We start from the raw sequence: 12,157 nt of genomic DNA, 5'->3' as shown, positions 1-12,157 counted from the left end.
GGCCCCTGCCCAACGGCCTCAAATGCAGAGGCGATCCAGGCTGCCTTGCCAGTAATCGCCTTTGGGGCTCCCCAGCCTCCCAGTCATCCCTCCTGAGCCCGCCTGCCAAGCCCGGAAGCGCACTCAACCACGGGAAAACTGTGAGGGGGCCCTGGGCGCTCTCCCTCCCCAATTGCCATCAGAATTGAGGGACGGGAAAAGGGTTTTCATATCCCGCCCCGCCTCACCTCCAATTCACTTTAAGACCTTCCTGGCTTATCTAGTGCATCTTTGTCTAATGCCTAAAGATTTCTGCTCACCCTCTCCCCGCTCCCACCCCCGCACCAGGCCAAGACACTCTTTGCCCTTGGGGAGGAGGAGCAAGGAGGTAGAGGAAAATCGAGAACTTGCACCTTCCCAGAGGCCACGGGTTGAGAACTAAAAGGGTTTGGATCTTAGGTGCAGAGAGGAAGGGGTAGCAGCCTCCGGGCTTTTCTAGTCCATGACCTCTGAGGAGTGGTTCCCCCTTCAGAACCCTGGGCGGGGGAGGGGGGGTTAATATTTCACCAGCTACCCCCTTCCTTCCTCCCAGAAGCTCCTAAGTGGACTGTCCCCAGTCCAGCTGCCACGTGGTCCCATGTTGAGTCAGCCTCCTCACCTGTGCAGCCCCGACCCGGGCCCTGTCTGCCAGAGCTTGTTGCCTCGGCCCCCGCCTGACCCCGACACACCGATAAGCCCCCAGACGGTCAAACATCGTTAACTTCTTTGCGTTTCTAGACTTCTCTGCCTGTCCTTTCCATGACCCTGGCTGAGGGGTCGCCCGGTGTGAGCCTGCACTTCCCCCAGGGGCTGGACTCTGGTGGGATGAGCAAGCTTGCCTCGTCCCCATCCCCTCCCCCATTCTCATGCTTCTGCATGGGGAGTCAACTTTCTGTGAAAGCTGGTTGATCTAAAATAGTGTTGCCTCACTCTCTGTCCTGCCACAACTCACCTTGCCTGTATAGAGTTTGTCTCAGAAGAGCTCCAGGAAACAGTAAAAATTGAGAGAGTGAAAGGAGAAATTGACACAGAGAATGTCAAACACAATTTCAGAAACTGGAGCTTAAAATCCCTCTCAGCTCAACCTTAAATATGTGGGGTGGGGCGTGAAAAGGACTGGATTGTCCACTGGGTCTAGTAACCACCATATAGTGTTCTTGCTTTCTTAATTCCCTTTCACTTTTTGAAGTGCTGCTCACACACACCCTAAAAGGTGATCACACTAAATAGGAGACTGTCTATATCAAACACAACCAGTTGTTGCGAAACAGGATGCTGGTGGTTTCCCCCAAAACCCATGGGGATCATAGCCTCAGGTTCACAGACCATCTGTCCAGGGTGGAGGGAACCACCATTAGAAATCTGGTTCTTTTCACCCTGGTCACTTGCTTCAAGCACCCTCGCTGCCACCAGGGACACTGGTTCTGCCCTCAAATCCTTGTCTCTCCATTCCTCCTGAGAAAGAGAAGACTTCTGGAAAAAAACACCCCAGGAAGACAGGCTCTGGCCAAAGAGGGAGCTGGGGGTGTGGAGAAGGCATCCACAGTGGAGGACAGAGGGTCTCTAGAGTGGGGATGGGGAGCTCTTCTTCCTAGAGGAGCCCCCTCCCTTTCTGGACAGGAGCTGAGCTCTTCAACCCAAGTATGTGGTCTACACTCATTCAAACAATTGTTTGAATAAATTGGAAAATTTTCTCACCTGAAATAATGCAATAATGGGGCCAAGAAGTTAAAAGTCCTTTGATCAGAAATCAAATAAGAAAGTGCCCCCCCAAAAGAAAGAAAGCCCCTCAGACCTCTCCTGGGAAAGAGGTCTTTTGACTAAGAAATAGATAATGTTATAATCTAATCTGGGGGGGGGGGGGCTCCACTTGCTTACTTTTTAATAACAGAAGAAGAAGAGAATAGTGGCAGGAAGCCTTGGGGAGGTTCCTCTGATGGAGAGGGGAAGCCATTGGCACTGTTCTTGCCTAGTTTAGAGGCGGGGAGAGGAAGATGGCCAAGGAAAGGATGTTCCAAATACTGGAGATTCCAACTCCCAATCCTGGGCCCCTGAGGCACGGCCAGCGTCTTGGGCTTGGACGGTTTCTCCCTCCTCCTCAGACTGTAGTTCCACCCCCCAGGGATGGTAAAAGGGGTTCCTAGTGGCTGTGACAGTGCTGAAGGGACCCATAGAGCCCAGCTGCCTGGAGAGACAAGACCCCTCCTGGCCCAGGGGACTCCAGGGAGACCAAAGCAGCTGGGCCCTGCCAGAAGGAGGAAGTGGTCCTCCTCTCCTCTTCCTGATCAGGGTGTTCCGTGGTGCTGGGGAAGCCACAGCCATCACTGTCAACCAGCAGAGGCCCAGACGCAGCCCCAGAGCTGCCCCACTGGGCCTTCTTCAGCCTGTGGAGACTTAAGGTCATTGATGATTCTCTGTTGCCTCCTTAGATCCTCCAAGTGATGAGTGACCGCCCTTACCCGGGCTGGGATGCCCCCAGATCTCTGCTGCATTCCTCCTGAATGTGGCCTCCTTCTCTTTCTTCTGCAGAGCACCTCAGGAGGTGAGAGTCCCTCAGGGCCATACTGGCCAGGCTGGGAGCAACCAGTGGCTCTCAGCAGGGTGGGGTGTACTGCTCCTCCATCCAGGTGGGGCTGGGCCTTTGACTAAGACTCTCCCAGAAGGTGTCTCCATACCACTGGGGCGTCAGTCTGAGACTTTGGCAAAAGAGAGAAGGTTGTCTGCATCTTCCTGTACTTGCATGACTGGACTGGGTTGAGAGGTTAGATTGAGTCTCCTCATTGGTGCGAGGCGTAAAGAGTTGCTAAGCCTGAAGGCACAATTTGGGGACTGAGGAGTTGATGTGGCTTCCAGGTGGTGGGCCCTGCGGGGCTGAGGCCTGCTGGGGCCTGGCTGGGCAGGCAGGGGTGGCCTGGGCCTGAGGGGGCGACACGGCACTGCGGGCCCAGTCGAACTTTTCCCGGCTTTTCTGGAGCTGGCCTCCCGAGTCCCGGCGTCCAGGTCGCCTTTCCGCGTCCGCAACTCAGTTCCCCTGTCTCCGCCTGGTGGGTCCCTCAATCCCGGGGACGTTGCCCCTTTAACAGCTGTCCGGGTCGCTCCCGGGCTATTCTCGCGGCGGCGCGCGCCCGCCGGTCCTCCGCCCCCGGCTCCCGCCCCAGCTCGCGCTGCCGGGGCGGGCGCCGACCGCTGGCGCCGCTACTGCTGCCGCCCCCGGGGTGCGAGTCCGCCGCCCGCCGCCCGCCGCCCGCCGCCCGGGGACCCGACGAGGGGCGCGGGCAGCCTCGGCCACGAATCGCCCCCGCTCCGGTCTCACGCTTCCCGTAAAGTTTGTCCCATTGCATTCTGCCCAGCCGCTCCGGGAGCCCCGCCGCGACCTAATCTAATTTTAAAAAGCCTTTAAAATTCGATTTACCCAATCCAAACCTCAATTTCAAAAAATCTGAGGAGATAAAACTTTATAACCAAATCTTGGGGAAAGTATACCTTACTTTCAAATCTGAAACACTACCCTGAGGCATTTGACCGGCTTGAAATTCCCCCCAATTTCAAGTCAGTTTCGGCACACAGGAAGTGCTAATCCTTGTGTATATCCGGCTCCTGATGCTGAAACTCTGCAGGGCCCGAATTCTCTCTGGATCTTTTCTCTAACGTTCGGCCTCATGTTTTGGGGGCCCGATTTCTTTTTACAGCGCCCAGGTAGGATCAAGGCGCAAACCATTCTGCCTTCCAAAGAATTTCTGAAAGTGGTGGGAATGAGCGGAATGAGGATTACTTCCCAGAAAAGCGCTGCAAAGGCTGCTTTTGAGCCCGTGAAATATCCAGGGCTTTAGAAAGAGGCTGTGTCTGCGACCTGAGACAGGGGAACCCGCCTGGAGTTTTGCGAGGCAGGATGCGGGGCGGTTAGCTCATTGCGAGGATCCCGCCGCTGATGGGGGCCTCTGGAGAGAGCGGTACGCGCGGCCTGTGCGGCTCCTCCGTTCCCTAATACCTCCTAGTCCTTGCTGGCCTCCCTCGTCCCCCAACTTCAGCCCCGCCGCCTCTCCCCAGTCCACGTCAGTCCCTGCTGGTCCAGGTGTCCTCTGGGGATAAATAAGTGCGTGGAGATCACTAGGTCCCTAGAGGGAGCGGCTTTCTCTCATTATCCAGAGAACCGAGGCCCAGTCGACAGACCGTCCTCCCCCGTCCAGAACCGAAGGACCGAATCTCCAAAGGTCCATCTGCCAGGTGTTTGGAGCAGCCGTATCTTAGACTCTACCTCAATTTTCTAGTGTTTTGTAAGTTCTTAAGTGAGAGTCTGCTGACCTGTGGAGGGGTTTGCCTCGGGCTGAGGCTTCGGGGGAAGCAAACAGTGAGTCTGGCCTGTTTCAGCTCTGCCGCAGCAGCGCTGTAGCGGTTTCAGTGAGTCCAACGTGGGACTTTTCTGTGTCTTCTAATCTTAAGGAGAGTCGAAGAAGAAAAGGAGATGATTAAGAAAAGCCAAGTCTATCCAATAAAAATGCAGCTCTGCAAGAGAAAATAAAAATGGGCAATAGTCTGAAATCTACGCTCCATTTCTTCCAGAAAAGGAAAAAATGGTCGAGAAAACTCTAATACATATAAACTTCAAATCCTCAGTCACAAGTATAATTCTATTGACAAAAAAACCCCATGACCTCACGTTTTAATAAAATATAAAAAACAAATTAGTTAGAAATTAGATTAACAAAAGACAATAAAAAAATAGGAGGACAAGAAAAGACAGTTTTCTGAGAAAGGACATACAAATTGCTTTAACACTGTGAGATTAGGTTCAACTTCCATGAATATAAAAAATGCACAAAACCTTTGATACAACCCGTTTTTTAAGACCATACCATACACATATACTTGCATAAATACACAGAGTAGTGTATTTTGGTAAGATAGGGGAAAAAGGAAGAGAAAATTGGAAACATTTTATCAATAGTCACCTGGTTAATAAATTGTGGCACATTCATACAATAAAATGGAACCATTAAAAAGACATTATTAAAGACACAAAACCATCATTAACACTTTTCTAAAAAAATGAAAGACAAAATGCAAAGCTATATACATATGGTGTGCTGCCACTTTTGTTAAAGGTGCTTGTAAGGATACCAAGGGCTCTGGGAACAGTGCTTCTGGTCAGAAGTGATCAAAGAACTACTTTTCTGGTATTTATTATTATTATAAATCTGGTATTTGTTATTTTAATAGTGTACATTATAAATTTTATAGAGGATAAATTTTATCATGAAAAATTGAAAACAGAAAAATTAAAAATGAATTACATTTCTGCTTATAAGATCTGCTTAATGCAATCTTTGTAACAACTAAAATGTAGACTCCACTCAGACACTTAGAACTCCTAAAAACCAGACCGTTAACTTACTCGTTGTAAAAAATATAAGCAAAGGTTTTTTGGTTTTGTTTTCCATAGCAAGTTTGCAGAAAACGATACTAAAGCAGGCACTTAGCTGGTAGCCTGAGTAAAAAGATTTATTTGGGGATGGGGGGAGTAGGAACTAACTTTTAGCCCCCAGACTAGGTCTATACCTCTGAGATCTCCGACAGAAGAGTGAAAAGGAGACATTATTTGCACCATTCAGAGCAAAAATCAAACCAAACTCTAGCTCTTCAATTTGAAGTTGAAACATATGTACTGTTGCGGAACTTTCCGCCTTCTCCAGGTTGGCTTGGCTCTGTTTTAGATCTTCGAACCTTATCGCCCTGGGACCCCCCGCCCCCACCCCGGGCCGCTCTAGGAGATGTTGTTTCGGCGGCCATTCGGCTGAGAGTCGGCGCGCGAGGCGAGCTGGGGCTGCCTGGGTGAATCTGGGGATGCAGACCGGGCAGAGCCAGGGGCACCCTCCTCTGATGCGAGTAAATGCTCCAGGAGGGAAATGCCTTGCTCTGTCCGGCTCGCGGCCTCCCCCGCCGGCCCAGGCAGACGTGAGGGCCCGGACCCAGGAGTGCCTGGTTTCCCAACCAACTTTGACCGCCCGCTTTGGGCAATCTCCCTATGTTGGACGGGCTCCCGCGCCTCGTTCAAAAGACGGCTGACCCTTCGGGCAGGTTATCCGAGGGTAAGCCAGCGGGCGAGGTTCTCCCGATCCTTGCACTGATCTGAGGGCCGGGAGTGGGGTGGGGGACGTGGGGCGAGAACCGGGCGGCTTCTGGGGCGCCTATGGGTCCGTGTGCCTGAAGCGACCAGCGACTGACTCCAATCCGTGCAGGAGAAACATGCATCTGGGGCCCAATCCCCCTTCCCTAGACCAGCGCCTCGGCTCTCTTCCTGACCTTCCTTGCTAAAACATATGGACACTGAGGCCCAGAAAGATTAAAAGACATCTGCTGGAGCTGGGTCAAGGAGGAGATACTGGGGACGGCTTCTTGGTCAGCAGGATCCTTGGCAAACCCAGAGAATGAATTGTGTGAGGGGGAACGGACCAGTAAGGGAGGTAGGAGTGGGAGGTGGGGACCATCTGGGTCAGGAGAGGGGTTGATGAAGGAGGATGAGATCCCACCCTCCTGGAGACCCCACAGGGATTTTGACTTAAGAGACAGCAAGCCAATTCCACCACCCCCAACACCCCCCCCACCCCCAGCCAAGTCTCCTCAAAGAGCAGCTGTGCAGAGGCTGAAATGGTCCAAACATGGAAATTATAAATTGATTGGATTTAGCCCCAAACCATTAATTTCCTCTATTTCCTCTTTTTTTTTTCCTCTTCCTGGGGATTCTGTTACCCATTTTCAGTCCTCTCTGAAGGCGCTTCTAAATGAAGGAAAGATCAGAGTCAGCCAGGCAGGGTCCTTGAAATCTTGTTCATCTGTCACATCCTCCCCCATTTGACTGGCCTGGCCAAAATGGAATGGGGGCTTGGAATCTGAATATTTGCCTAAGTGCTCCAGCTTTCTTTGTGTAAATGTGGCTGTGACTCTGTCACACCAGGCGAGAGATGACCACGAATAAGACTAAAACTAAAAATGAAGTAAAAACTTACTGGCTTTGGGGGTCTTGAAAATCATTGGTGGGTCTTTAGTCCTGTTTGGTCCTGCTTCTGACTTATAACCTGATCAAAGAAATAAATACAATTGGAACTGATACAACTTCAGGACCACTCGAGGTTGTTTTGTTTATACACAACCAAAGCATGTCCTTTCCAATACTGAACCGGGAGAGGTGACAGATTTCCCCCCTGGAGAGTGGGGGAGTCTGCTCTTAGATTAGAGCGGAAGTGGCCTGATCACCTCCCTTCAGGAGTTAACAGCTCAGGGAAAGTGAAAAATCCAGCCAATCAATGATTGTTTGGTTGGAGAAAAGCCAAACAATGGCTCTGGCTGATTGCTTCCAGCATTGTCTAGCTGGCTGGTCCTTAGAAGGTCAACCTAGCCTGAACTGGCAGATCAGTATCTGTGTCAGTACAGGTTCTGGAAGGTCCCAGCCCCCGCTGCTCTCCTATCCAACTCTCTAGGATGTCTCCTCTGCTTTGATGCACTGAAATGTCCTAATTTCGCTCTAGTTTCTATCCCTATTCTTTTCTCTATATGTGCTCCCATCTGGCCCTCTGTCCGTCTCTCTGTCATAGACTACATTCATTTCCCTAGGGGGCTTTTGCTTTAGAGCTTGTGGGTACCGTCTAGGATGCTTCATGGACTGGACACCTTGTCTTCATGGGGAGGGTGACTCACCTACCTATGTTTATTATAATCCCACATACTTCAACATGATATCAAAATTTTTTTTCCTCCTGAAACCGACAATTTGACTAAGGCAGAGAGGGAAGACAATTTTGATTCAGTTTGGAGTCTCCTTCTCTTGGTCATGTGTGGAAAAAAATTCCAGGCCAAGATTCCAGCCGAAACAGATTTTCCTCGCTATTGGAAAGGACCCCACTTAAGGGGTCAGCCAGGACAGCTTTCTGGGGTCCAGAGAGAACTGAGCGGTGTTTGAAGCCCACCTTCCCTTTTCCTAAAAAAATAAATTCTGGCATCCAAATCAAGGAGGAAAATTAAAGGAGACAAAAAGGAAAAGAAAACCACAAAGAAAACAAACTGGAGGAGATTTCTCTTGACTCAGATCTGGCTCAGTCCAGGTCCCCTGGCAGAGCCTCCACACCCAACTCAGGGGCCAGACCAAGACTAAGAGAAAACACTTCATCCTGCCCTTCTTTTAAAAGTCTCCCCACCAGGGCAGGAATCCAGACACAATGCCAGAATTTCCCACCTCTTCTCTGTGGGTGGGGATGCTTAAAGTCACCTTGGACTCCTGCCCCTCTTCCCTTCTCCCCACCTCCCACTAGTACTGCCTTGATCTGGGGAAAGTGTTAAAGTGTTAGTCTGTCAGGCCTGTCCCACTCTTTGCGGCCCCAGGGACTGAAGCCCTCCAGGCTCCTCTGTCCATGGCATTTTCCAGGCAAGTATACTGGAGTGGAGGTGCTGTTCCCTCCTCTGGGGGCTCTTCCTGAAGTAGGGATCTAACCCTGGGTCTCCTGCTTTGCCGGCAGATTCTTTACTGTCTGAGCCACCAGGGGGAAGAGCCTAGCCGTCGGGTATCACTGCTCAAAGTAGCCAGACTGCTCCCAGACCCACTGTACCTCCAGGCTGTTTTCAAATGAACACACATTCAACCCAATCCCTCAAAAAGTTCTAAACAATGTAGACTTCCTGATGGTATAGACCCACCCTGCAGTGCTAATGGCTCTACAGAGATCCCACACTCCTTGGAAGGAGCCTGCTTTGTAGGTGTGGGGCTTGGAGTTAAGGACTTTTAAGTTAAGCAGAAAGGAGAGTAAATCCTAGACAGCAGCAATTCCGTTCTTGCACAGCAGAGATCTTGTGATGTGCAGCAAACATGAATTTTGGAAGATAAACATCCAATTTCAGAGGCCCCAGCGGTGGGAAGACCTGCAGCTGCCAGGTTGGCTGAAGCAAAATTCAGCATGCATTTCTAGTCTGCAATGAGATGGCATCCCATATCCTTTGCAGACATTGCACAACAAGTGATTAATATACATAAGTGTACATGCATGCATGAAACACCAGATTTTCTAAGGAAAAAACCCTGTCAGATAAGCAGTTGGGAAAACAAGACTAAATCTCTTAGTACTGCAGGCTGGCTGAGGAAGCTCTCTCTAAGCCAAAGTCACACCTTTATTTCACCCCAAGACCTTCAAAGGATAAATATGAGTTTTGTGTAAATCTCTGGAGAGGATCACAAGCTGCTTGTTACTCAAAATGGATTATGTGAGATTCAGTTTACGAGGGCAAACTGTTTTTCACACATGAGTCATCTTGAATAACCCAATAATTAATTAAAACCACGTTCTGCAGTGGAGAATTTATTACATTCGCTGGCTTTTTATGAGCTAGGTGTAGTTTGGAAATGGAAAATGTGAGGACTCTTCAGTATGTCTGTGCTGCATTCTGCACTGGCTCACAGTGACTCCCTCTCTCCGGGTCCCAGAGAGCAGAGTCAGGGGTGTGGGACCTCAGTTGGGAAGGGTAGAGCCCAATTATTGCAGCTGAGTTGGACTCTCTTCAGTTTTTGTAACCAGGGCCTGGGCCAGTGTTTCTTAGACTTCCTCTTGGAGATAAGTTGGGGTTTTGGGGTGGTTGAGGGATCCCTGGAAAGAGGAAAGCGGTGTGACCAATAGAGAAGGGGCAATGGGGAGAGGGACGAGACAAAATCCTGACTTGTGCCAGGCTGCTTGGCAATTCCTGGGAAAGAGGAGTGGGCATTGTGGTACTCTTCTCCATGACAAGGAGGTCATAGCTTCTTTGACTGGGTACCACCAAGTCCAGATCTTAGTTTGAAAGGAGGTGCTTTTTATGTACCCAGCCAAAGAAGCTATGTGAGGGGGTGCTTTTCCATAGATACAGGACCAGAACAAGCTTGTAGGTTGGTTCTCTTCCCCTAGTAGAAATCCCACATTCATCTTAGGCACTACCAACTCAGAGCTGCAACTGGTTGGTTATAGGTATGTTGTAATCTTTATACAGCAACTCCACTTCCCTCATCTTTATTGTCTCCAAGCAGACCTGTGCAGAAGGCTGGGCAGAGACAATCACTCCCACTTTACAGATGGCAAGACAGAGGGCTGGAGAGAGATGGCCAGCTCAAGGACATACAGCTAGCAACATGTGTCAGAGCAGGGAGAGAAATTCCAGCTCTCCGTGTCAATAATGCCTGAAGGGCAGGAAGGAATAAGAGATGGCAAAGCTAGTCTGGCCACTGCACCTTGGAAATAGATGATGCTCTTTAGTTCTCTTGGGAAGCATGGTGGCCTCTGGGGGCACCTCCAAAGAAGGGACTCGACAGTCCTGCCCCAGGGGCAGTAATCTTGCCTTTAGATCTGAAGTTGAGTATCAGTCTTTGACACTCTTTGAAACCTGGATGATTCAAAGACTCATCAGAGGGTCCCATTCTTGACTGCCTGGGAGGGGAAGAGAGAGAGAGGTCCAAGGGCAATAAGGGAACCAAAGGAAGGCAGAATGTGGTCTGTGGGGGGAGGGGCATTGCCTGGCCCAGCTCCACTTTCTTTGGGAGAAGATACAGGAAACTGTGTAGTTTTCCTGTCCATGGCCGGCTCCCTGGACAGTGGAGCAAAACCTGTAAAAATAAGTTTTTTGGTCTAGCAAAGAACAATAATCTTTCTTGAGGATGACCAATACTTTTGGGGCTTCCCTGGTGGCTCAAAGGTAAAGAATCCTCCTGCCAGTGCCTGCCAGTGCACAAGAGCCCCTGGAGAAGGAAATGGCAACTCACTCCAGTATTTTTGCCTGGGAAATTCCATGTGCAGAGGTGACTGGTGGGCTATAATCCGTGGGGTCGCAGAGTCTGACAGGACTTAGTGACTAAACAACAAAATATCTCTGGGAATTGGGTTGACTCAGGTTTTTAAATAAACAAATGGTATGAAAAAAAGGAGAGAAGGAAACTGCTATAAGAAACTTGAGACATGTCAACTAAATGTAATGTGTGACTTTATTTCAATTATGATTTGAGCAAACTAATTGTAAAAAGACAATTTTGAGACAACTGAGGAAAGTGAAACATGGATAGTATTAAAAGATTATTGTTAATTTTGTTACGTGTGATAATCACATGAAGGAATTGTTAAAAAAAAAAAAAGAAGTCTTAATCTGTTAAGGATTCAAACAAAGTATTTTTGGATGAAATGCTGCCTGTGACTTGCTTTAAAATACTCCAGAAAAAAACCTGAAATATGATTGGTTTTGAGTTGCTAAGGGTTGACACTGAGTGATGAGTTTAAGGAGTTATTATACTCTTCTGTATGTATGAAATTTCATTTTTACTGTTTTCTGTGTATGTGAAGTTTGCCACTAGAAAACAAATCAACAAGGCTGTGGATCCACATCCCCCAGATTCACACACACACTCAGTATCAAGGAGTGTGTCTTTGAGAACCCTCATGGAATCAAGTTCAGAATGTTTAGGCTCATCAAACTCCCATTTTTCCCCAGGGAGAGAGCAGGGTTGGAAAGTATTTTAGCACCAGACTGACTCCATCGTTTTCTTTCTCTGCAGTGCTATGGGGCCATGAGATACTGAGGAGTTTGAGTCTCAGAGGATTCAGCTACAGGTGAATATTTCCAGGCATAGCTCCCTCCTTGCTCTAATGGACAAAGCTCCAAAATGAAACAGGGTGGCAGGGGTATTGACAAGTGAGTTGAGTTCAGCCCATAACTTTATGGTTTTACATCAACTATGCCTCGATTTCTTTAAATGCTACATGTTAAAGGAATCCTTTTGGAGTCAATATTTTTCCCAAATCCCTTTGTTTCCTCCTTTTCCCTTTAGTAACTTCCCAAATATCTCGTCTATTTGTATAAGGTAGTACTTTTAAATGGGATTCCTTTCCATTTTAAAAGTTGGAAACGACTTGGTGTTTGAATAGGAAGAGAACGTGAAATGGTCAGAGCCTGGATTTGGTGCCATAAAGACCAGTGTTGGGGTTTGGACTTCATTATTCATCAGTCTCTAGAAGTTGAACGAATTAATCTCCTAAACCTCAGTTTTCTGATCTACAAAACGGGAGTAACAATTGCCCTTTACGCAGTTCTATTGCTGTGAGGATTAAATGAAAGGCACATACGGGGCGCTTACAGTCCCTGA

At 49.0% G+C, this 12,157-nt stretch overlaps 1 pseudogene; it reads right to left on the bottom strand.

The window, feature by feature from the left end:
• Positions 1–1,992: 1,992 nt before the first annotated feature.
• Positions 1,993–3,359, bottom strand: LOC136150140 (protein INCA1 pseudogene; annotated as a pseudogene).
• Positions 3,360–12,157: the final 8,798 nt, after the last annotated feature.

Source organism: Muntiacus reevesi, chromosome 18, assembly GCF_963930625.1.
Source record: "Muntiacus reevesi chromosome 18, mMunRee1.1, whole genome shotgun sequence".
In the NCBI taxonomy this organism is placed as follows: domain Eukaryota; kingdom Metazoa; phylum Chordata; class Mammalia; order Artiodactyla; family Cervidae; genus Muntiacus; species Muntiacus reevesi.
Note: the sequence above shows the minus strand (reverse complement) of the source record. Positions and strands in the feature narration are given on the sequence as shown.